At 36.2% G+C, this 25,736-nt stretch overlaps 1 long non-coding RNA gene across 4 annotated transcripts in view; it reads left to right on the top strand.

Moving 5' to 3' along the window:
• Positions 1-25,736, top strand: part of LOC112972726 — a 51,090-nt gene that overhangs the window by 21,779 nt on the left and 3,575 nt on the right. For 3 of the 4 annotated variants that reach the window (XR_003255761.1, XR_003255762.1, XR_003255763.1), the window contains one exon: positions 4,964-5,091. This is a non-coding gene — a long non-coding RNA (uncharacterized LOC112972726). Of the gene's footprint in view, positions 1-4,963; positions 5,092-6,573; positions 6,804-25,736 lie in introns of those variants that run through there. The other variant, XR_003255764.1, reaches the window with a different exon arrangement.

Here is a 25,736-nt window from a genome sequence, read left to right on the forward strand (position 1 = left end):
ATATATGACATTGAATCACTGAGGATTGGATTTATGAGAGAGAGGAAGAATTACAGCAAGTTAGCTGGAACTGTATCAGTACATACATTGTTATTAGTTACCTTCATGTTGTATTCACTTAATTTCATTTGATCCATCTTCCCGAAGGTGTGTAATAATCTAACAAAGTCAGTTCATAGTTCTGTTTCTCCTTAAATATCTTTCTTATCAAACAGATTTCTGTAAAAGGTAGTTGTCTTGAGGACACTTCATGAAGCAGAAGCCCATTAAACTGAATTAATCTCTTGATGTATTTTCATGCACATTAATGGTGCTGTGACAAGGAGACTGTTGTGACTGCTTTACGACAGGCTTTTCGATGTCACCATGCATTTCTATTCCATTTATTTTCACCTTAGTAAAATGATGGAAAGTCTTTGTTCTTAATTTCTAGGGGAGTTTTGGCTTTCCTCATCATCTCTTTTTTGGCACCATACAAAATTACTCAGAGTTAGTTAGCACAGAATTATTAATTTTCTATTTGGCTTCATTTTAGTGAGCTAAATGTGCTAACTGGGATGATCCCTGTTGTGTTCACAATAAAATGCAGTGTTGCTATTGAAATATTTAGCAGACCTTCTTGCATAAAGGTCTTCTAAAATATTTTTGTCTGAAAAATATAGAATAGATTTATTAAGTCTTCCATTTAATCAATCTTTCAAGGTGAATCTTATCAATGTGTGTCAATATCTAAAGGGAGGGTGTAAAGAAGACAGAGCCAGACTCTTCTCAGTGGTGCCCAGTGACAGAACAAGAGGCAATGGGCACAAACTGAAACACAGAAAATTACATTTATACATAAGAAAAAACTTCTTTACTATGAGAGTGACCGAGCACTGGAACAGGTTGCCCAGAGAGGTTGTGGTGGAGATATTCAAAAGTCGTCTGGAGACAATCCTGGGCAACCTGCTCTAGGTGACCCTGCTTGAGCAGGGGGTTGGACTAGATGATCTCCAGAGGTCCCTTCAAATTTCAACCATTCTGTGATTTGTGATTTTGCACTCTTTTAAAGAGTTTTCCCTAAATATAGTATAAATCAAGATTTGCACTACAGCTCCTTCTAGTATTAAACACAGACACAGGGAGCAAACTGATGTATTCTGATGTGCAGGTTTCATATCTGAAATGAGGAAAAGGGAAATTGATTGATGGTATTGAAAAAGAAGCTATGTCACTACTTTTCATTTTTTAAACAATGTTACTTGTAATCAGTAGTATAAAATGACAAAATTGCTAGTTTATTACCAAGTAAAATGGAAGGCCAGAACTTGGCCACTGACTTGCGTAAAAAATCAGTAGCTTGAAAGAAATTTTATGACTTGCATAAAAAATAATAAAAAATCAGTTGCTCAACATCATGGAAAGAAAAATCATTCTTAGTCTGGCTCTGGGATCCATTTGCTATTAAATTTCCTGTCTTGTGTTTTAAACCAAGAACCTCTATAGGTGAGGAAGGAATTGTTTCTTCAAGTTATAAATTAAACCATTTTAAGGTGCATATTTCTTTTCTGGTTTTCTCTGAGACATAAGTTTTCAACTACAGCTGGAAGGATGTGGTACTAATCAGGCACAATCAGTAGATTGATTTGGCACAGCAGATCCTGTTTTTATATTTTAACACGTTAACAAATTGAACAGACGTGAAATAAGAAAAAAATGTCCTAAATTAAAAATGAGTTATAAATTTGTAAGTCATGTGGCCAGAATATACCAAAAAAAGCTATTAACGCATAGAAGAGCCAAGCAGCTGTTACAGAAACTGCCTTTTTCTGTATTTGAGCATCTCTCTACTGGGAAACTTTGCTACAAAAATTACTGGTAATAGCTTATGTCAAGACTAATTGCTTTAAGAATAATAAGCTATTTGCCTATCAGATCTAAAATAATGTTAATTCTTAGATTTTCTGACTAATATGCCAGTCTCTGTTCTCTTCAGTACATAATACTTATTCTTCATTGAAATATCTTTAGAAAATAATCATTAAATTCTACATTCTTCCTTACAGTTTGAGAATATGAACTTGTGTATGGAGGAGGTAGCAACATTAGTCACATATTGTACCTCCAAAAATATTTAATTAATCAATCATCCTATTAAACTGTTTTTATTTGTTTGTTTAATTAGGTTCTGAAGCGAACTCATTACTACTAATATTTTTCTGGCCAGATTTAAAAAATAAGCCACAGGATTCTGCAGTTTAATCATTCTTTCATTAATTGTTTGTAACATCACTATTCTACGTAATTTGCTACTCAAATATTTTAGGTAAATAGTCTGAGAAACGTTTGGTGCAGTAAGTTTGTTATTGATCACATTTCTTTTGAGGACTGAAGAATGTGACTGTGTAATCTCGTTAAGTCTGTTAATCACGGTACTCTTCAGTTTCTCTCTTACCTCCTGATCTATTTCTTATACCTGGACCCAAGGATAGTGAGATTTTTATACCCTCAGAAGTGTCTCAGACCTTTTCCCTGCCAAATAAGTGTTTTTAGCACCTTACCTTCTGTTCTTTAAAAGTATCAAAGAGGGTGAGCTACTAAGCCAAATTCCCCTCAGGATTTGAGAATGCGACTCGGTAATCTTGTGTAAAGAGGCATTAACAATATTAGTCACAGTACTCTGCTTTTACCATGCTCCCAGCTAGTACCTGATGTGGCAGTCCTTGCACAGGCAAAACTCTCATTGACATAAATAGATTTAGTAAATCATTGTAGAAAAACGTTGAAATTGTAGAAGAGTGCTACTCTTACTTATAGATACAGCATCATTTATTTTTATATACCAACATTGTGCAATAAAACTATTGGAATGATGAATTAACAATGCTTCTTAAGTGGTGACACTTAGAAAGTCCACTGGGAAGGGAACAAGGGAGAGATTTTAGGGATCTGGGCTTTACTTGTGCAATTAGCGGAATTTATTGTAAGCACTAGCTGTGTAAGAATTATATGATAAAGCCATTGAACTGATGATTCACAGGACTTCATGTTGTTTTGATATCTTTGTGAGTTTTAAGTATATACAGCTAGTCAGCAAATGAAGAATCAGGTGCTTTTTTAGCTATTAGTTATAATATCCATTTTTTGTTCTGTGGATGTTGATATTTCAACTTCCAGTAATATTTGTTTTTTGTTATGGAGAAATAATTGTTTAAGAAAAAATTAATTTAGAAAGCATAAGCCTCTGTGTAACTCCATTGAGGTCATTAGAGCTATCCTGAGTGTGACAGTAGTCTCAGTTTTTTGGAAATTGATTATATTAAAATGCTGTATGATTGGGGAAAAATATGTGACATCAGTAATTTTTTACTTGGTGTTGATTAAAAAGCGCATTTTGTATTAAGGTGGACCAGCTGCATGTTTTTAGATCAGCAATAGGTACAACAATATCAAATACGAAAAGAGAGTGCTCAGCATTTTTAGGATTATTATCGGTGATTTATTGGAAGGAATGAATTACGGAATATGTTAAAATGCAGTTCCTACATACAGTAAGGACCCTAGCTTATTTATTAAAAAGAATGGTTACACCACTCGGCCTTTACTAATTGCATCAAATGCATCTTTAGTCCCAAAGCTGTGTAATAAGCATCATTAATACCCGTCTTTTAAGTCTTTTAAACAAGACTGTAGAATTCTAGCTCTTAAAATGTACTTGAAAATAGAACATATTGCCGTAGTATAAAAGATCAGACAACTGATGTCTCTGTCAAATGGAGGAAGACTTTTTCTTCCTCTTTTACCTGGATCCTTGAAATTATGAATTTTCTGGTTAACAGCTCAGGAACAAAAAATCATATTGCACTGCTGTTTTCACAGTTCAGATTCAAATCAGATAATCTTCCAACCTCACTTCTCTAAAACCTTAAGGGAAATTTATTGATTGTTACTTTCATAACAAGAATTTTAAGGTGTTAATAAGCTCAATTTTTACATAGTTACATGCAATGTGATCTCTAACAATAAAAACCAAAACATTAAAGCAAATATTTTCAAACTTGGGTTAAAACAAGCCTAAACATCGTTATAGGCTCATAAATAAGCAAATTGCTCACTATTTTCCTATAAGCTCAAGTCACTTGCATTTAGGAATGCGACTTTCAGGCCCTAACGGCCGATTTCCAGAAAATTTTAATAATACATTTCATAATCCATTAATAAAGTCCAGAAGATGCTAATGACTTTTCTAGGTCCTCACCACCACTAAATTTGTAGAACGGCTGTATATAAACTATTGTGATCTACTGGAAACGGTATCTGTGAGCTCCTTAATATAGATGTACATCCTGAGTGACTGTCAGGACAAGACGGAGGTGTGCATCACTCCTGTTTCCCCATCCAGCCAATGCCCTCCTTTGCATTAAAGGGAACCTAAGGACGCAGGCAGAAAGACTTCAGTGTGGACAATTTTCCAGTTTGGGCAATCAGGGGAGGTGGATGACAAAGTACTTTGTACTCCACATTTTAGATACAGTTTTAGGATCAAAAGCCATGATAATTCAGTTGTGTATGTTTTAAAATAAATAGACATCTCCCTACAGACAGCCATAGATTAGTATCTCAGGGAAAAATATGCCTGCATTTACTGAAGAACTTTCCAGTCTTGCAAATTTTATTGAAAATTTTAGAATTACCAGTGTCTTATTTTTTAAGAATTATCTTAGTTTCTAAAATTGATGAGGTAGAATGTGGAAATTACATTTAGTCACTTGGGGATATAGACTGTATGGCACTTCAAGGAAAGATGACAATACACTGGAACATGTACTTGTCAGATGAGTATTGTGCAGTTTTAAATTAATTCTTTGTGCTTGAGCATCTTCAGAACTCTTTTAATCCAGCATAAGTGGATGGGTGTTTTCAGGACTTTAGTTTTAAAGTAAAGCTAACTGTGCTTTCTTTTTCACTGTGCTTTTTGTTGCAGAGGAATGTTAATAGTAGAGCTGGCAAACAGCGAATGAAACAAGTGCAAGGGAGCAAATAAGGATAAAGGACCCAATCCTGTTTTGAGACGCTGACTACTTTTAACTCCTGTTGACTCCTATTCCTAATGTAAGGAGAGTAGATCAAAAGAATGTGTGTATGTGCATGTGTGTGAAATCTCAGAACCTTATTTGAACCTGTCTTTGGGTTATAGCCAAGTGCTTTACGAGACAATAGTCAGATGCTTGGGGTATAAGAGGTGCTTAACACAAAAGAAAAAAAGAATATAGCTACTTTGGTTTTGATCTTGCTCATGTGATAAAAGTTCCAATAGCTTCCGATCCTTCTGATGGGACCAAAGACCTTTCCTAATTATCTTTATATAAATTTTTGATAAATATTTCAGTATTATTAATGATGGTAAGGTCTGAACTCATTAAAGTGGGAAATTGGTGGGATTAATTTGCTCCAGCTTTTATTTGCCAAGAGAGCATTTTCCCAGCCTTATTGTCTCTCCATACATTTTAACTTTGTTATTGTGGATCAAAGCATACTCAGCTTTCATTGTATTAAGTGAATCTTACTGAAATAGAAACTCAGAAAGGCGATTTCTGCCAAAAAATGTAACCACGATTGAGTTCAGCTTATTAAATATGTTTACTCAGTGTGCCTAAGTCTTTTTGGAATTAAAAAAACCCCAAAACATGGGTATGTTTGGGCAATAGGGCATGACAAGTAGTACATTTTCAAATGAATATTCCAGGGAAATAGATTTGAGAAACATTGACAATACAGGTCAATGAATTAAGTCCTCAGAAATACATTGCCTGGAATATTATGTGGCTGAAATTTTTGATTTCTCAGATTTGCACTTTATGTTCATCTGAACATAAAAATTCCATCTGGTCTTGTATTCTGTCTCTAAAATTGTTGATATGTTATATTTGTACTTTCAAAGGATGGTGTAAGAATTTTACAGAAACTGTTGTGATCTGGCCTTGGTCTTTTCCTCATCTCTAGTTGTTAAACTGGTTTAAGTTTTGGAGTATCCCTTTAATAGTCCTTTCCAAAAAAGGATATAAATAATTTTAATAATTGTGAACATTCACTGTATTTATATTACTATCCATATCAATCTTTGAATATAAGTTCTTGACCTCATTTACTTCATGTGATTTAGAATATAAGATCAGTCAAATAAAATGAGACCAAAGGTACAGCTTAATGTCACTTCTCACGAGAATTTCATTTGGTGAGCCTTAGTTCTTGCAAAGTAACAAATAATGGATAAATGTTCCCTGTTTACCTTCTTCAAACCGTTAATGATTGCATTGACATTAGTCATCTGCTTTCAATCTTCTGGTTTTTTGAGGTGAAGCAACTTAGAGTGTTTTGTTTCTTGTGTGTGGAAGTTGTTCATACCTCTGTTCTTCTTTGTTTCTCTTTCTATACCTTTATAACTTTTATAGATTCTTTTTTTTTTGAGATGGGATGCCAGAACTGCATACTTTGTAGATGTGCTAATATGGTAGGATTATATTGTCTCATGATTATTTCCTATCTCTTTCCTAATCATTTATGTTGTTTGCCTTTTTGAATCCTGTTGTGTAGTAAAATGTTGTTTTCAAAGAATCATCCGCAATGACTCCAAGATCACCTTTCAGAATGATATTGGCAAAGAAATCATCTTTTTATATATATATGTTCAGGCCTCTTTTCCCAATCAGGTATTATGTTGCCTTTATTGATTTTTATCCATCCATCATCCATTTTGAGAACGTTAGAATGATTATATTGGGTTAGACCAAAGGTCACTCTAACCCAGTTTCCTGTCTCCAACACTGCCTAAAATAAAATGCTGTGGAAAAAAACAGTAGAACAGGGCAATCATGTAGTGTTACTTCCTCAGAATATTCTCTCCAGCTCCAGCAGTTTGCAGTTCAGGAAATTCCAGAGTCAGAGATCGTGTCTTTGTAGTTAATGAATTTTATTTCCTGTTGCTCAGTATGATAAGATTCTTCTGCAAATGTTAGCAGTAAGTTTTGGATTTGACTGTCTTGACTAATTTTTATCATCAAGAATACTTCCTCCTCTTCTATCAATATGCTGTCAGTCTTGACTGAAATAATTAAGCCAATTAGTGTTCATCCAACTCTTAAGTTCATGTAGACACTCAATCAATCATTCTACTTTTTTGGTCAGACCAGATGTAGTTATGTTTTTTTCCAATCCCAAACTCTTTAATTTCCTACTTTGGTATGTTATTAATTTTTTCACATGAGGTAGAAAGCACTTTTACGAAGAAGAGATGAATGCCATCCTTTGACTTTTTAAGCCAAAGCATGTTGCTGACTAAGCTGTAGAAATTTATGGTTATTCCAAACACACTCTGTACCACCTGCAATTGTTTAAGTAATTCACTATTTGTTTGAGGAGCTATGATATGGATAGGGATAAAAGTGGGAAGAACTGATAAAAAGTGCTGTAATTTAAAATCTCTCAGCTTAACTCTTTATTATGTTCACAGAGGATTTTTGCAAAAATACTGTCCTTAAGCAGATGACCTGTGACTAAATATCTGCGTGAAAATATAACAGTGTCCTGTCCAGCTGTACATTGAGGATTTGATGTTGCATTATTGAAATTAATAGGGGTTTTTACTTTGACTTTGTTTACCAGGAGCAGGACATAGGACACCAATGTGTGCCTGGATACACTGAAAAATTAGAAGTTATCTCGGGTGGGTTTTTTTGTGTGATCAAGCACAGAAATAAAAATTTAGCATTATTTATAGTAAGTACTGAATTCCTAATGTGCATTGATGTTTCAAAAGCGATATTATTTGCAAGCAAAAATAGATGTGTGCCATTATTCCTTTGAGCAAGGTAATATTTTAGGCAAAGTATTTGATTATCAGATTTGGCTGATGGAATGAAATTTGTGCTGATACCAGGGAACAGCAAGAGGAGAGAAAATTTTCTACTACAGACTTGCAGCTTACCTTATGGAAAGAGGGGTCAGCTGCAATAATTTAGCCTTTTCTCCTGGTATTTCCCTCTTATCCAGTTATATCTTTGATATGGAACAGTTCCCATTTTTCTGCTCTCCCCTCTAAATCTGGCATCTGCCCTAAATCTTTGTTTGGAGAAACAGGCCCCAAACACTTCCTCCTGTATTTACGACTGCTGTTTCCATTTACTGTTCAGCTTTTTTAGAGGCAATACACTTTGCATCAAAGATTACTATTGCCTGGGGGAAAAAGTTAGGTGCTAGATATGCCCTCTGGTCTTCACCAATATCTGTTCCTGAACCATGCATTCTTTCTTGGAATAAGTCCATGTCCTCACTGTAACAACAGGTTTGCTGTGGCCTAGTCATTCAAGATCTGAAAATTTGTCCTTGCACTGTTTGTAGAGCTGTGCTGTTGCTCTTTTTCCCTCCTGCTCAGTGCAAGGCATACAAGACAGCTCTCTTGTTGAAATGGAATGCTTTGCAGATCCTTTGCAACTAATATATTGGCCTTTTGCTTTTTCTGTATTGAGGATTTAGACCAAAGCTTCATTTCAGTTGTGCAGAACATTTGAAGGTCATATTCCATTATCCAGCCTACCTGTGCCATCCCTCTGTTTTCCCTTTTAGGGCCATGTTTTCTCTTTACCAATTGTTGAAGACTCAAACAAGGTAAAAAGGGGAGCTAGGCTCCGAAGTTATTTTCCCAAATGAGCTATGGACACTTGTGTCTCTTCATGTTCTCATGAGCATGCCACTAGAGCCAAAATTTCTTGTGGCCTTTGGGAGAGTACAGAGGCTAATCAGATTGGCGAGGTGTTCATGTGAGCACCAGGGATGTCATATGCCCTAATGATTTACTCTGTGAAGTCTGCAGGCAATGTTGGAAGTTCACACTGTGCTTGTCTCCTGCAGCATCAATCTGACATGCATCTGTGTCAACTATGGCAGTGCCTGCAGAGCACAGTAAGACAGCACCTGTGTTGGCCCATTCACCATCGCTTCCTGAGTGTTCCTGAGATACTAGCTCTGCTCCTTGCATCCTTTAGATTGTGAAGACCCCACTGGCTACTGTCAGCACCATACACATTGTCTCTGTCTGTCTGATTCTACTTGATGAAATCTCCTCCTTTATGCCCAGTGTCTCTTCTCCTGATTCTTGGCAGCAGGAGTTTCATTTGTTTTCTAGTCAGGAATCTACACTGTTCTGCTAAAAGGAATGGTGAGAAGACGTATCTTTGTCTCACCATTGAAAGAAGAGCTTATGCCAGGGAGCCTAAACTATAAATGTCAGTACCCAGTGGCTGGTATGTTTGTGTTTCACTTCAAGGCTATTTACTTTCTGAACCCCTTATATGGATCAGTCTCCTTTCTCATCAGCCTAAGCAGGTTTGCTTATTTCTCAACATCACTGCAGTGATGTCCGGTGAACTATTTGACTTATTTTTCAGGCAGTTGGAATCTGCATCTAGAAAACATTCTCTCCATGTTCTTGTGTCCTAAGACTGAGAGGATTTCTTTTCTCTTTTTAATGGAGGCCAGATGGTCCCTCATACATCACTACAGATTGTTCTTGATGTGGCAGACATAACTTCCAATTCTATTGCATTGGCTGTTCAAAAGTGCTGATTTCCATGACTGCATAGCGGTGGCCTCTTTAGGACATGCTGTCCTCTTTGAGAATTTGCTGTTTAATAGTTTCTCCATTTTCATTTCCAGAATTAAACTCCACTCCACTGTCTGAAGAATTCTTAGAATAGTTCTTGTTTGCTAGGAAACTATTGTTGCAAAGAGAGCACTTCTATAGCATTACTATTCTTACATGGTCTGTGCCTCCACAGTCTCTTAAGAGTGTAAGCCTTCATAGTGCATTAGTCATTTTAGATTTCTAATTTATGTTTTCCCCCAGCCAGGGAACATGCAACAGATACAGGATACCCCTATTTTCTACATTCTGTATTCAGTTTTTGGGTGGAGTACCAGGCTTCTAAAGAAGATTACTGAAATAAATGAAGACATTTATTTCAGGGGTTCTGGCATGGGCATGTCTAGGAATTTAAGCACTCAAGAGGCAGTCAAACAGTATTTCAGAATGAATGGACTGTCATTTATCAGAACTAATTCATTACTGAAAAGGATAGATAACAGAGCCTAATGGTAATATTCTGTATGACAACACTACTATTCAGCATTAGAAAATATTTAGTTCTTCAGGGCACACATCAGTGTTCTTGTCCTTTAAGTACAGTGGAATCTGGGTATAACATCTCTGGTATAGCAGTGTTAAAACTTATATGCAAGTTCCCCATCTAAGCCTCCACAACTTCAGTGCACATCATCTGATTACATTTTAATTTCACCATAATCTCGGGCTTTACGCAAACTTTAAAGTAACTAGTTCTGATATTTTCTGGAAACCTAAATGTTGTAAGGGTATTTTTTCCAGCCAATCCTTATTTATGGAACACTGCAACTATGGTCTTGATCCAGAGTATTTTGCTAGGATTTAGTAAGGTATCAGTATGAATTACACAAGCAACTTCTGTGCAAAGCAATCCTAGAAGCTTAATCCTCAGAAGAATTAAAGATTCCAGACTGGTTCGCCAAATAAATTGTAATATGTGTGTCTTGTAAACAAAAAGAACAATAATTGCATGTTTGGGTGCTTTATATTTTTCTTTTACTAAATTACAGATCAGTAGTATCTTTTCATTACTACACAAGTCTCTGAGTCCTAATGATCCAGAATATTTACCCAATGGGTAAATATCAATGGGAAACATTTTCCAAGAGGGAAACAACGTGCATAACGGTAGGTGATTGTTTAATGACTAATTGGAAACATGAAATTGTAAGAACCAATAAAGCCTTCAGGACATGTTCATACTCGGTTTAAAACTGTGGAGTGAAAATCATAGTGATGAATTTTAAGAATCAGTCTATGATTGTGAGCAGAAGGAGCTGGGAATATCAGATTGCTAATACAGTTGAACATCTTCATATTGGGAAAATATATGAGTATTCACCTCAGTATTTTCTAGGAAAAAGTTTTGATTTTTCTTTGTTCACTCGAGGCTTTCTAACAACATTTCTATATAACATTTCTATTGTTTAGACTTTTGGTAGCAAAGTAATCTTAAATTCTTTGATACAGTTTTGTTTGCAGAATCTGTTTTTCCCTAGAGGAAAAGAAAAAGAAAATTTTATTTGCTATCTAGCTTCAATTAAAATTTGGCTAGAAGTTTTTTTCATTAGAAATGTTAGTCCATTTCTATTCCAACTGCAGGCTGACATCCATGCTTTGGGATAAAGAGCAATGAGTATTCTCACAGTCTCTTAGAAGCTCTTTAAATAAATCAGCCAGTAATTGTGCGTGATAAGCAGCAACACCATTAAAAGCTGTTAGGTTTTTTTTAGAAACATTCAGTCAATACTTCATGGACCAGTAACTCTCCTCCAGATAATGTTTAACAATCACTAAAGCATATATCTGTTAATGTAATAGCATGAAATTCTGTGAGAAGGAGTTATACATTGTGCAACCCCTGACATCACTTTGTATCTGTAAGCAAGGGGCTGAATAATACCCAGATTCTGTCTCTGATATCACAGACTGGAAAAAAGCCTATAGCTTAGAATGTATAAATGCAGAGGTAGACCCTGAGCTGCAAGTGAGATATACCATAGGGCTGCTGAAGGGAAAGACAAGAAAGTTCTGTGTAAGTTCTGTCACAGTAAGAGTGCTCTGATTTGGCTCATGTCCCACGAGTGCTAACTGCCAACAGCCCCAATGAGCTGATTCAACAGCCGGTGTAAAGTCTCATTATGTGCCTCATGCCCGCTGTCCTCTTAGCAGTGGATAAATGGTAGAGAGGGCACTACATGGGAACTATAACACAGGGAAAAACTTTTCACTGCATTTTTCTTAGAGAACTGCAGGTGTCACTAAAAATCACCAAGACAAATTCATTCTCCAGAACCCAGGACACTGAGGAAATCTGGGAAAGCAGTGAAGAAGATGAATCCTTCTCCAGTTGTAGAGTGTGATAAACCAATGTAATAGAAAGCAAGGTTTTTTTGGTATTAGATCTGTCTCAGTGTTTTATGCATATACATCCTTAAAAAGTGCTAACTGTGGCTATAAATGGAGTTAGTAAGTTTTCCAAGTAGTCATTGTGGTAAGAACGGTCTAAAAGGTTCAATTTCCATCTGTTACCAGATCTATGGCTTGAACAGCAAACTGAAAAAAATTTCTCTTCTTAAAATTGGCTTTGCTTCTTGTATTACACTTGTTGGTCACTGCGATCAATGTGTGGAAGACAAATATGCATTCCATAAAATATTAAAAACAATTATTTTTAAATGTTTCTTTCTGGATAGTAACTTCTGACAGTCACCATTCCTGGTTCTCTGTGTAGATTCTCTAGTGGTGACTGCTGCTTATTATTCAGTTATCACATTACTCTGTCTAACATAGTCTTCCATTAATTATTTTGTAATGTCACTAATAGCAAAATCACTTAAAGTGCTTCAGTTTCGTACTTGTGAGAATACAGACAGTCTCCCAGGAGACTGAAGTCTTTTACCCTGATAAATCTTTGTCAACATTAGAGCAAATCTGCTCTATCATATGCCAGCTCTGTTTAAGGACGACTGTGGGAATGAGGTATATTTTGCTTGTAAAGGCTGTAGTTTTTCCCAAAATACTTCCCAACCAGGGAATGCCAGCATACAAGAAATATGATTGGTATTTTAGTGCCTTTGGTTCCTCAGTTGTAAAATGAGGGTAGTGATTCCTTAACTTCTAGGCATACAGTGAGGCTGATTTCATTAGTTATGAGATACTCGTTATAGCAACACATATGGATAAACCCATTACTTAAGCTATCAGTGCACCAAAGCCTCTTGTTTTCTTTCTGAAAATTTATTGCATTTATCTCTTTGGTTTGATTGGTTTGATATGTTTCCAACTTATGAACTGTGTACAGCATTTTACAGTTGACTGGACTCCAAGCTATTTGTCTCATGATCACTGCCACAAAGGTTTTAAATACTATAGATATGAGTGGATACAGAGCACAACACATGTTGTTGTGCACATATCTAGCAGGATCAATGGGATAAAATGATTGTTGCAGTTGAAGTGCTTGCAAGAGTAGGTGGATTTTGAGGAGGTTTTTAAGCTGAGGGCTATCTCAGACTCACTCTGGTATTAACCTTAGAAGAAAGGAAGAGAAACACTGAAAATTTTACTGAGTTGCTCTGTTTTTTACTTTAATATTCTTGATAGCTTCATAATCCCGAATACATATTTTGTCTTCATATTTTGTCTAGCCTCCTGTTAGATGTGTGAAATTGAAGCATGTCTTCTCACCGCAGTATTCCCCCAAATTGTATATGTTTTACTCTCTAACTGACTTAGAATTTGGTGGTGGTGGTGGCAATAAGAAGAATGTTTTACTGTGTATGTTTTTATTAATAGGAATAACTTCAAAGAAACCTTTTGCCTTAAACTTAATATTTCTCAGGAGAAGATGTTTCCAGCAGTGTCTCCTATGTTTTCAGATGACAATAAAGCTACCATAATTCTTTCATAACTTCTGGCAGTTTTCAGGTCTCTGGATGCTCAGGGTAAGAATAGCCTTTGCTGCTTCTGAGGAAAAACTTGTCATTTGGGCTAACTCCCCTAAGTGTCATGAAGGGTACCACTGTACATTTTATTGGATGGCCTGGTTGTCTTGTAACACGGCAGTGACTGTTAAGTCTGTTGGTTTTGCTAATTTCAGTGGTAAAATCCGATCGTTGATGGTATGTTTACCTTCATTAGCAGTGTTTAGATGTCTTGCAATGCATTCCTTCCCATTTGGCAACATGTAGATCCCTGAAAGTTGCTTTGCTTACCTTCTTTGCATTTGTCTGTCCCATTTCTGGCCATAGGTTTTATTTCCAAAGTAGTCATTCTAGGTCTGGTTCATTTAAGTGTTTTCTTTTCATGACCTCTTCAACATGGCTTTGAGTAGACACTAAGTAATAGTGTCTCCTCCTTTTCAAGGTCGTGCTAGAAGACATATGGATATGTCTGTTTTGTGAAAAGACATTAGGTTAGAAAATATCTTGATGACCGTGTTTTAACTAATATGATATTGAACACTGTGGAGAGTGCAAGACTGTCTTGCAATGCTTTTGTGTTCTCTGCATCACTAAGTTTTCCACCTTTCAATTTTAAGATGAAGTAATCTGTTAAAGTCTCATCCTTGCCTTGGAGACAAGAAGTCTGGACATGTTTGCAGTCAATGATCTGTAAGGGAGTCAAGTGGCATATCAGGGTTTTAATAAGACAATTACTTATGGACAATATTTTTTCTAAAATAATGGGAAAATATGTCTGCTAGCCTTAACACTTCTAACAATCAACAACCTCCTTCCTACCCTTTCCCCCCCAAAAAAAGGCATCAAAGAAATCATTAAATACCTCCTTTGGGGAAATAAAGCAGACAGGAGAGACAGAAAGAGATAGACAAGCAGATAGGCAAACAGAAAGACAGACAGCTGCAAGTTGAGCCAGTAAGGTTAATTCTGCAAGCATCTCTCCAGCTATACAATGTAGTCCAGTCTTGCTGGGCTGGGGACTGCTGCCATCCAAATGACCATTAAATGATGGATTATTTTAGAAAAGCTGCCTTGCCAACAGGAAATTACTGCTGGTCGCCTCAACTTCCCATTTCAGAACAAATATAATTTGCATGAAGTGATGTGACTGCCATATCGGAGTTGGAGGAAACGGTGAGCAGCCATAGGTATGCAGAAACAATGTGGGGGCAAACTTTGAAACGGATTTGAGGTAGCTGTATGATGGTCGTAGGGGAAAGTGCAACTACTTAACTACTTTTGTCAAAAGTCTGTGGCAAATATGAATTAACATCTCATTTAAATGTGCTAAAAATGTGTTAAGGATATCAGGGTTAAGTAGAATTTGTTATTTTTGCTATTTTATATCCTGGTGTTGGCACAGCAACGACAAGGGGTTAATTCCAGAAATATTTTGTATGTCTGTCTTGCTGACCCTTTCTCATGCAACAGTGGTCTCCAGTAGCCTCTTTGGGGAGGGTGTATTCTAGGTAGCCTGGTAATGCATTTGCAAGGTTAATCCTATAGTTGAATTCAGCTTCAGCAGGAAACAGCATTGAAAAAAAAGCACTTTTCCACTTGAATTTCCACTTTTCCAAAATTCTCTGTACCCTGTTTAAACATCTCCAGCAGGTGTCTGAAGAACTAACACTTTCTCATTTTGTAATTTTTTCAAAAAGATTTCAATTTTCTCCAATCAAAAGACTCCAAGCAAAAGACTTAAAATTTCTTCAATCATTTGTATTGTTCCAAGGCAATAAATAAAGTATCCTGCACATCTGTCTGTCTTTTCTACCAGAAAAGGCTCTACCCAGAGCTTTCCGGCTTCTCTTTCACTTCAGCTTTATTGGCTGAAAATCAAACTCATTATTTACATTGGCAGGCTCTTGAAGGTTATGACTGAGTTCCCCCCCTCACTTCTTCCTTTATTACAATTATAGTAGTGATCAGAAACATGAGGCTTCCTTTATGTGTTTCTTTGCTGAGAATTCCTATCGAACAGTATTGCAGATACAATCATTCTTGGCACTTACTCCCAGAATTTCATTAGCTGATGCCTGTGTCATATTATCTCTTATTCATCTCCTCTCAAAACTAAACTGTCTTATTCATTTCAGTCTCTTCTTATAATAAAGCCATACTGTGCCTGTAACCACATTTTCATTACCTGTCTTTGATACCTTTCTCTTTCAGTTAAACTTCTTTTGAAGATGAGTTGAGCATAATATTCAAAGATACATTGCACCATCAATGTAGATAATGGCACAGTTTATATTGCTTTTCAGCTGCCTTTTTTTCTGTGCTGTACTAGATTCTCAGTTTGATGACTTTTTGTGCCAGCTCATTTCTTTCCAAAGCTGTTTTCATGAGGATGAAATGATCTACAGGAGTTAAGTTAAGGCTGATAGTGAGACATTCCCCTTTTTATGATTCTTAACCCAGATCACTTATTGCTGCCTCAGTATTTTTCAGTGCTTGCATTGCTTCCTCACAAAGAATTGTATCAGCCTAAATGAGGGGCAACTAACTGTGACACAAAGATAGGAATAAGTATGAGGCAAGAATTTAAGCCAGCTTTGCTGCTGGAGCCCACAGATTATATAGCCACATCCTAAATTAATGTGTTTTTGTTTAAGCTTTGTTAAAATACAGATTCTGTCCAAAGTCCACTGATAACAGCAGGAATCTTCCTACAGATATCATCGCACTTACTATAACTACAGCATGATTTATATTTCTCAGATTCATGATTTGGAGCTTGGTTTTTGCGTTTTACCTGAATAATGAAACTGAACTGGATGATTTTGGTTTCTGTTTCTAGTTCATTTCACTATTTGGTTCTTTAACATTATCACCCTGTTGGGTTCCCAGCACAGCAAAAAATGATCAGATTTCATATAACTGGATTTGATGAAAATGTTATGAATTAGAGAAATATTTTGTATCATAGTCTAGGAACCTTTTTAAAATTAATTAAGAAAATTCCAATAAAACACAAATATCTTCCTCTTACAATAATGTTTTTCATTGGTTGACAACTATATTTTATTCTGTTCACATAATAGTGTTTGCGAATACCAGCTTGTTTAATAATTCATTGTTCTGCTTGAAATATTGGAACATATATATACTAGGACTATTATGAGTACATATATAATAATATGCACAGGTACTAGTTACATTATTGTGTTATGTGAGAAATAACTGTGGCTAGAACACAAGTAAGTAATTGAGAACAAATAAAGGTTTTGCAAGTACATCTCTTGATAAAATGTACCTCTATATGTATGAATATCAGCTAGTGTAACATTTTACAAACCTGAGTGGGTGGTAAGAGGACTTTTTAGTATATGCGCTTCAAAAATTTTGCTGGCAAAACCACTCATACTGCACCACAAGAATGGCTCATTGCCTTAAGAAATAAGAAAGAGTAAGTGAAGGGCAAAGTCACTAAATACCAGAATCAGAACAAACACAAAATTTAAAAAAGAGTAAGAAAATATTCACAATATCATAATAAACTGAAATTCAGATGAAAGACAAATCTGGAGAAAATAATAAAACAGAAATGAAAACATGTAGAATAATGTAAGCATATACGTTAAGATATATTCAAAACCACAAATGGCATAAATAGTGATCAGAACTTGGTACACAAATGCTCCATAGGCTTCTTTGTTTATCTGGAAACATTTCTTACTTAAGTAAAAGAATGTATGGTAGAGCTACAAGTTGTGGAACGTCTCTAACTTTCTCCCATGAGAGAGAAAGCTCCAGGAGACTGAATTTTATTAAGGGTGCAGGGCCAGAGGAGAGGATTCTTCTCCTTGGGCCAGCCAGGGAGAAGAAGAAAATGGCCATTCAGTCTGAAGTTTGGTGCCAGTAGTTAGTACAATGGACAGCAAGTATGTTCTCTTCATATTTCAGTTAGGAAAAGCAGGAACCCTGGCTGTATTTCTTAATATATTTTTTTCGTATCTTTAAGTAGTCTTAGAAAGATAAAGAAATTGTGACCAGTAATGATTCCTAAGTACTTTTTTATAAGTGCTAAGCGCACTGTCTTGCACACATTCTGCTTTGATGTCTAGCTTCATTTTGTGTCATACCTCTATTAAACAGCTTCAAATGTCATCTCAGAAATGGTTACATTTCACCAAGTTGGAGTGAACTTTGAATACCAGGTCCAATCCTGCAATATATTATTTACCTGTAAATCCTATTGACTGCACTAGAAGTTTGGGATCCTGTGCAGAACATTGGATGACAGCAAGCTCCCTTTTTAAACTCATTGCCATGGTTTCCTCTGAGGTGGACTCCTGAACTAGAATTTTCCTTAGCAGTCCTGTCTTAGCTTATTACAGAGCCAACATCTGTGCTCTTCATTTAATTCCTCATTTGAGAGAAACAATCACTTGGCAGATAGAGTTACTAGGACAAATATAACTGGACCTCAGTGTAATTTCCTCATGGGCAGATGCAGGCTAACATTTTTGCTGCTGCTTGTTGTTTGGCGGAAGATAATCTCTTGCAAGGCCAGGTTGCGTGTTGGTTACATTGTGAAGCTTATATGCAGTGGAAAACAGTAGAAATACATGAAGCCTGAAAAATGAAGACTCCATAATGTTTTTGCATCTGTGATTTTCCATTGGTTTGGGACATGACCATTTGATTTTGGCATTGTACCCATTTTTGTGTCAATAAATAAGATAGCTTATCCTCCAGGGAATTACTGTCTCTTAATCAAGCCCATCATTAAAGTGTGTACACAGAAATGGGCCTAGAAACCAGAGTTCCTGCCAAAACCCCAGAAGCCAAAAAAGAACATCAAGATTTTAAGAAACATTCCTGTAAGACATTTACCAGTGTTTATGCAGTTCTTAGTCCATCTCTTCCACCGCTGCTTTCTGTTGATTGAGAGCATAAGGTGATGTGCTTCTTGTAAGTCAACAGAAGCTTCTGGAGGAGCAGATAGGAGCAATGCCTTTTTTTTCACCTTGATATCATTATAACCTTAATTTTCATCAAATGATTCTCTTGGATGCCCCTCTGGGCTTGAGCAGTCTGCAAAGCCCTGATTAAGCAAGGCTCCCATTTGTTTTTAATAGTCTCAGATTTCACTCTGTGAGTGCCACAGCATGATTGGAGGGCCTGTGGACATTAAGATTATAAATCTTTTTCTGAAATGTGTTTATTAGATGCTGCATAGAATGAGTATAATTATATAAATGTTTAATGTATGTATAAACTAACATTTTATCTTGTTGCATTTACTTGTTGCTAAGATCTGTTCAGTCTAATATTTATGTATATTGTAAGAATACACGCACACAAATACATTGAGATATTAACATTCACCTAATTGGAGCATCCACTTCAAGGTCTGGATGTGCCAGGTATTTACTACCACATGGTCATTAGATTTTCAGCAGGCTGTGCGTTTATTATGTGCACAGATGAATGTACCTTCAGCTGCAAGGACTTAACATGAAAAATCTGATATTGAATCTTATCTTTTTTGTATTCCCACGTTTGTTACGCTTCCCTCGATAGTGTAAACAAAGTCCTTCTTTGTAGATTAAGTAAATTACAGAAATTGCTTATTAGGTATGAATTTTCTTTTTAACTTTTATAAGAAATTTGAACATATAATTAACACTGGTGAGGGCAAAAAGAGCAGTTCAAGAGTTAAACTGACCTGAAGTATGTTCTTTTTACTGACTTCTACTCTTTCCCAAATGAAAGAACAAACAAACAAAGCTCACCAAACAATCCACACAATTGGTGCACAGATGGTACAAAACAGAACCAGATTCCTCCGTGTACAGAAAAGCAAAGCTTTCATCCCATGCAGTTTCTACACTGATATAGATTCTACCCATCCATCTGAGCTGTTAAGTTTCATGCACTGAGTGTGAGACTCACAGATTTGGCTCCTGCATCAATGCACCCCCACAGATAGGGGTATGTTTTACATACTTTCCTAGCGCAGTGCCAGAATCTTTCTCCCACTCTGTGACCTGATATACCAGATGCAGTTGGTTGGCAGCTCCTTTCATCTGCTGCCTCCTGGTGCACTGGTCTGTGGAGCAGGACAGAGTTGGCTGTGCTACACTGCGACGAGCTCTTCTGCAGGTCCAGGGCTCCAAGGAACCTGCTCGCTGGCACGTTTCCTGTCTGCGGCACCGAAATCCTAGCCTCTCCCCCACCATAAGGCCCAGCATTCCAGATGTGTCTCCTGCATAGGACCAGTCCACAGTTTTGTCTTATTCATTGGAAAAGAAGAAACATGAGAGGACTGAGCCATTTGTAAACTAAGTTATGCAAAGCTACAGTCAATTTTGTTTGCCAAAACTTGATGATTTGAAAAATTTGTTCACATATTTCTTCCAGCCTGTATCAAATACTCTGGAAAGTCATCTGCTCCTTCAGACATCTTTTTTTAGTCCTCTATTGCATTTAGATAAATGAGTCTGAGGACTCCCGTTTTTGTGGACTCCTGAGATATTATTGCCTCTGCTTTGGCATTGATAATTCATTGCATTTTCATTATTTTCAGACACTCAAACCAAATATTTCATTTATTGTTTTATAGCTAGTTTGGTATGGCTTGTTAAATTTTTGCTAATTTAGGGCCTGGCTCTGCCATATTTCATCAAGCAAAACTCCCACCAAAGCTTGATGGGAGGTTTGTCCAAGACTGTAGGATTTGATCTATATTATTTTGCTGTGCCTTTGTGCTGTTACTGTCTTTCATTTGAATTGGAACATAGATAATTATATTCTAGATTTAAAACAACAGCTTTGTTTTTTTATAAATAAAATATTTGTTTTACTATCCAAACCCTGGAAACACCTTCAAAGAGGTGATTTTAGTATCTTATAATTTTCTGTACACCATAAATGGTTACTTGGAATGTGCTTCTAGTTGTCTGCTCTAAAAGGAAAAAAATACTGACCAAAAGAATTTAAAGTGCTTAAGAGTTTTAACCACAGAGGATACACAGAGAGGCTAGAATGGCACATGGTGCTGAGCCTGTCAGATTCTTAAAATACCAACAATTTGGTGGTCTATAATCCTGTCACTCTTTTCATGTATCTGAAGAAAAAAAAAAAGCCTAACTACCTCATTGAAACTTGAGCTTTCAGGCAAGACATTTGATTTTTTCCAATATCAATGTTATAAAATCGATGGGGACTTAGGGCCTGAAAAAAGGGTCTGCTTTCTAAACAAACCTCCTGAAACTTTATAAAAAGATTTGCAAAGCCTTCTACTGAGAAATATTCTCTTGTGTATCGAGTTATCCGCAATTTCCCTTTTCCCATTTGTGTTGTTGAGGAATTTTCTTTACAAACTTCCTATTCTGAAACCCATGTGCTCTTGCCCTGTTGCTTCTTGCCCATGTGAATTAATTCTTTGTTTGTGACTTAATTGATTCCATTTAAATTTTTATGACGTCACAGAAGATCAGATCCAGAGAAGACCTAAGAATCGGTCAGTAGAAATCAGTGCCCAGATTTTCATGGGATTGGGCCCACTGAAAGAACTACAGTCATATCGAGGCACGATATTCTAGCAAAAGCAGATGAGCTTTTAACGTGAAATGGTCCAAAAAATTTATGAAGAATAAGCATGAGTATTTCGAAATAAAATGTTTTCCAACATTTTCTGTGAAGGGTCAGCTATATAATTCCAAAAAAAATAAAGATTCTTGTTTTAAAATCCAAGAATAGAAAGATTTTAAACCAGAAATTATGGGACTAAACAGCACAAAATCTACAGTTTATGGACCCAAAGACATTCTAAAATGAGCTGGAGCTTTATCATTTTTATTGTAATCATCTTACAATGACTTATTCTGAAATATTTATTCAGGGATGTCTGGTTGTCTTCACCCTTTTACTACGTAGGGCCTACAAGCAAGAATTGTATAGAGATGGTCTGGGCAGATGAAGCAGGAAAAGACAAAGCCTGATGAGTCTTACTTATTGAACCACACATGGTTTATTCTTTTGCATGAGGAGTAAAGAGTTTTCTTCTCCTAAGCAACAGTAGTCGTGGTAGAAGAGAAGGATCAAGCCATTCTGAACTGCAGTAACTGGGTTAGTCAGGCTGCCAAAGCTTTTCAATACAATCAAATTATTCTTTATGCAAACCATTTTTAGCTTCTTCCACTGGATAAATGGAGGCAGGATACTTCTGTGGGCAGAAGACTAGAGGGAGAGAAACTACCTTTATGGCTGATTTTCTTCTGACTACTTTTCGGGCTAGATAGGATGTACTAACAGATGTCCTTGTTCAGCTCTCAGCAAGGAGATTGTAGAAAAATAATTGCTGAGGATAGATAGCTTGAGAGTTTATAATGTGCGTGCTGAGAGCATTTGGTCTTGAGAATGAGGTCAGGCCTTTTATTTTACTGAAGTATGTCTGCGCTCTTAGAAACTTTCTTCATGTCACAGCAGCAAGGTGTTTAGGAGAATGAAAGTGAGTGTCCTTCAACCGCAGACGAAGAAGGACATCCTCGATTTGGCAAATTATATCTGTGTGTAAGTATTGTTCAGTAGTGGGAAAGATGGAATCTTAAGAGGCTCCTTTGACTTCTATCACCAAAATGAGAAGGAGGTCAAGTAACAAATGTGACGCTTACCTCATGTTGAAGTCTGACTGTAAATTCCTACCTGCAAACTATTTGTATATTTCCTCTTTGCAAATACTAGTAGACTTGTGTCTAGGAGGAAAGCTGAGAAATTAGTAGTTCTCAGATAGGACTGATTACTTCATATTGTTGTGGTTTTTATTTGATGCTTGGCACATTGTAAATTCTGTAGAAAGTGACCTGCCTGCACTGTGACGTGATATCCCTGTGACTTCTGCTCCCTAACTGGATGAAAAGGGCTCTTTCTTCTCTATTTTACATTCCAACTTCATGTCTAGACTGATAAGCTTTTACAAAAGGTATAATCTTGTAACAATGTTCATAAGCTCTTGTCACGTATCATATATTATTCAAAGTCCCCTAGGTATTCTTTGATTTCCAGGTTTTCCAAACATCTCTCTCCCAGCTACTTTTTGAATGATTATTTCCTTTAGCTTGCATTTTTCTAGAGTGAATCTAATTTTGGGTTATATCCAAAGCCCTTTGAGGTCAGAAGAATGTCTCCTATTGACTTCAGAGGGCTTTGGATTTGATCCTTTATTTCCTATATCCAGGAGCCAAATTCTGCACACCTTGTTGTTTTAATAGGAATTTTGTGTAAGCAAAGCGAGCAGTATTGGGTTCCATAGTCTGATATTTTTGAGCTCCCTTGCATTGTATTTCATTCTTTTCACTAGCATTCATAATGATCCAGTATCATTTACAAATTTAAGTGCTGTTTATCTGTCACTATGGATAGCTAGTGGAAATCTTAAATAATATTGAATGAACTCTATTGTGTCCTGCTAACATCCCTTTCCAGGCCTGATATATATTCTTCCATTATCTTTTGTTTCATTCTTTTAATTACCTTGCAGTTCATAAGGTTTTGTCGGTGTTTGTGGAAGTGTGAATCATTTTTGGCTAAAGTTTTGAAAGGAACTTCAGTCAGATATAAAGTCCAGTTATAGGTTTTATTCTACATACAATAACTTTTGCCCACACTCAAGAAAGCACTTTAATATGTGCTCAAGTCTACCCCTATTCAGGAAAGCAAGCACATGTTTAAATTTAAGTGCCTAAGTGGGACTTTGGTCTCACTAAAAGCTAATCAAAAGTTCATATACATTCCTGAACAGGGAGATCTTCCCAAATTGTGTCTATTATATATAGGTTCTCTAAGATGAAGGATTCCAAACTATTCTACAAAGTGGGTATCTATCTGAGAGAGTATTCACCACTAAAATATGATTATCTCTGGGGTGAGTGTGCTATATATCTTACCCTGTATTTTTCATTTAAAACTGGAGCGAGCTCGGTGGAGGGCCACCAGATGGTCAGAGGTTTGGAGCACTTGCCCTGTCTGGAGAAGCTGAGCCAATAGGGTTTGTTTGGCCTGGAGAAGAGATGGCTTTTGGTAGACCTTATAGCAAGAGGTCATCAAGAGGATGGAACCAAGCTCTTCAGAGTGGTGCGTGGTGGGTAGACAAGATAATGGACAGAAGTTGAAACAAGAGAGGTGCAGACTGGATATAAGGAAAAACTTTCACAGTGGGGACAGTCAAGCATTGGAGCAGGCTGCCCAGAGAAGTTGTGCAGACCTTGGAGGTTTTCAATACTAAACTGCATATGAGTAACCTGATCTGATCTCATAGCTAACCCTGCTTTGAGGAGGAGGTTGGTCTAGATGACCTCCAGCAGTCCCTTCCAACCTTATTTATTCTATGATTTTTTGATCATATTCTTGTTTTCTGTTGTTCATGCTTCTAGTATGCTGTTGTTCTCTCTCTGGCTTCATATATTTTCTCTAAAAGTATTTATTTCATTATTTTTCTGGAGGTAGAAGTGAGACATACTAGAAAGTAAGCACTAGAATTCCGTGACTTCCATAGGGGAAAAAAGTAATCCATATTCCTCTCCTTTGAATTTTCACATTTCTCAGTACCTGTTTCTCTTGTCATGCCAATATAATTGTCAGTGGTTCATAAAGTAGCTAGCTAATTACTTTATGATCTGATGATGCATCTGTCCTCCTGTTGTTTTTATTTTTTTCTAGTTTTTTATTAATTACTTGTTATAAATAACTGTACCAGCAGGGTTCTGCCATTCTAGTTGCTCAGATATCTTTTCCTTTGTTGTTAAAGACAATTTTTTTAAATAGTCCCCTATTCATTCTTTCTCTCTCTCTAATCTTTATTGAAATTTGAGTAATACTCCAACACATTTTGGTTTAATAGTTAAAACAGAACCAGCAAGAATAAAGAACAGTGACTGAAGAAATTAGAAAAGGCATTAGCGGTCACCTAATATAATCTATCTTTATGCATAGAGCCTTAGTTAGGCTATATGTAGGATTATAAAGTGACCGAGCAGATGAAACTCTTAATTTCAGATCAGGATTCAGTGTTTACTACACAGCCTTTAAAATTGGTATCAGTTCCTCTATTGCAATTGGGTAAATTTTTGTGGTATTGTTCCTCATCTTCCAGTGTAGTCTTCAGTTTCAGCCCAGGTACATCTGGGGCAGGATGCTTCCATTTTATTTAGGTATCCCCTGGATGTATACAGAGCTCTCATAGTATGCTTCAGGGAAAGTCAATCAACATGGACCTACTCTGTACATAGAAAATTTAATTTACAAAGAGTATATTACTACGCAGATGTTTTGATGCAGAAGATGTTAAGAATTCCTAAGAGGTAGTTCTTGCTATATTATCAACTCATGGCATGTAATGGACAAGCAAATCCAGTTAGGGAATGAATGAATTTTCAATTTTTCTTTCTCAAAAAAATTGGGATCTTGAAAGTCATCCCAAGTTGGAACAAAAAGCCAACTTTATGAAAATCATCAGGAAAAAAAAGTTCCAAGTGGATATTACTTTGGGTCATTTAAACTGTAATGTTTGGCTAAAACAGAAATGTTCAGTTTCAACATGTTTAATCTTTTTAATATAAAATATTATGAAATGAAAAATTGAACCTTTCATTTCCAAAAATGTCTGACTGAAATATATCTACATTTTAAATGTGTTTTCCACTTTGCAAAGAAAAAGTTAAATGAAATTAATATAATTTCTTTTAAAAAGGGATTCAATAGAAATGACAATTTTCTAGTGGAGAACTTGACACGTTTTTAGCCCTTTATGCAAATCATTTAACTAAACTACCTCATTTTTCTCCCCATGTGACAGGAGATTTAAATTGTTTATTGACCTTGCAGAGTGTTATGACAGTTAATTCATATTTACTAAGCACTTTGAAAACAGAAAAGCTGAATCCCTAAATACAATTATCAAAAATACTCTGGCAGTCTAAATGCCACCAACTTTCAATGTAATTAAAGGGCACTATCAGGACAGGCATTCACCGATCTGAATTAATAAAAAGAAATAATTTCATTAAACCACTTTAAATCTATGTAGACATTGTTGTTCAGAATTACAACAAACAGCCATTACATGCAAAAATGTGTATATACCTTTTTTTCCATAATTGAATTGACAT

The sequence above is a fragment of the Apteryx rowi genome, unplaced genomic scaffold (genome assembly GCF_003343035.1).
Source record: "Apteryx rowi isolate R43461 unplaced genomic scaffold, aptRow1 scaffold_5, whole genome shotgun sequence".
Lineage (NCBI taxonomy): Eukaryota > Metazoa > Chordata > Aves > Apterygiformes > Apterygidae > Apteryx > Apteryx rowi.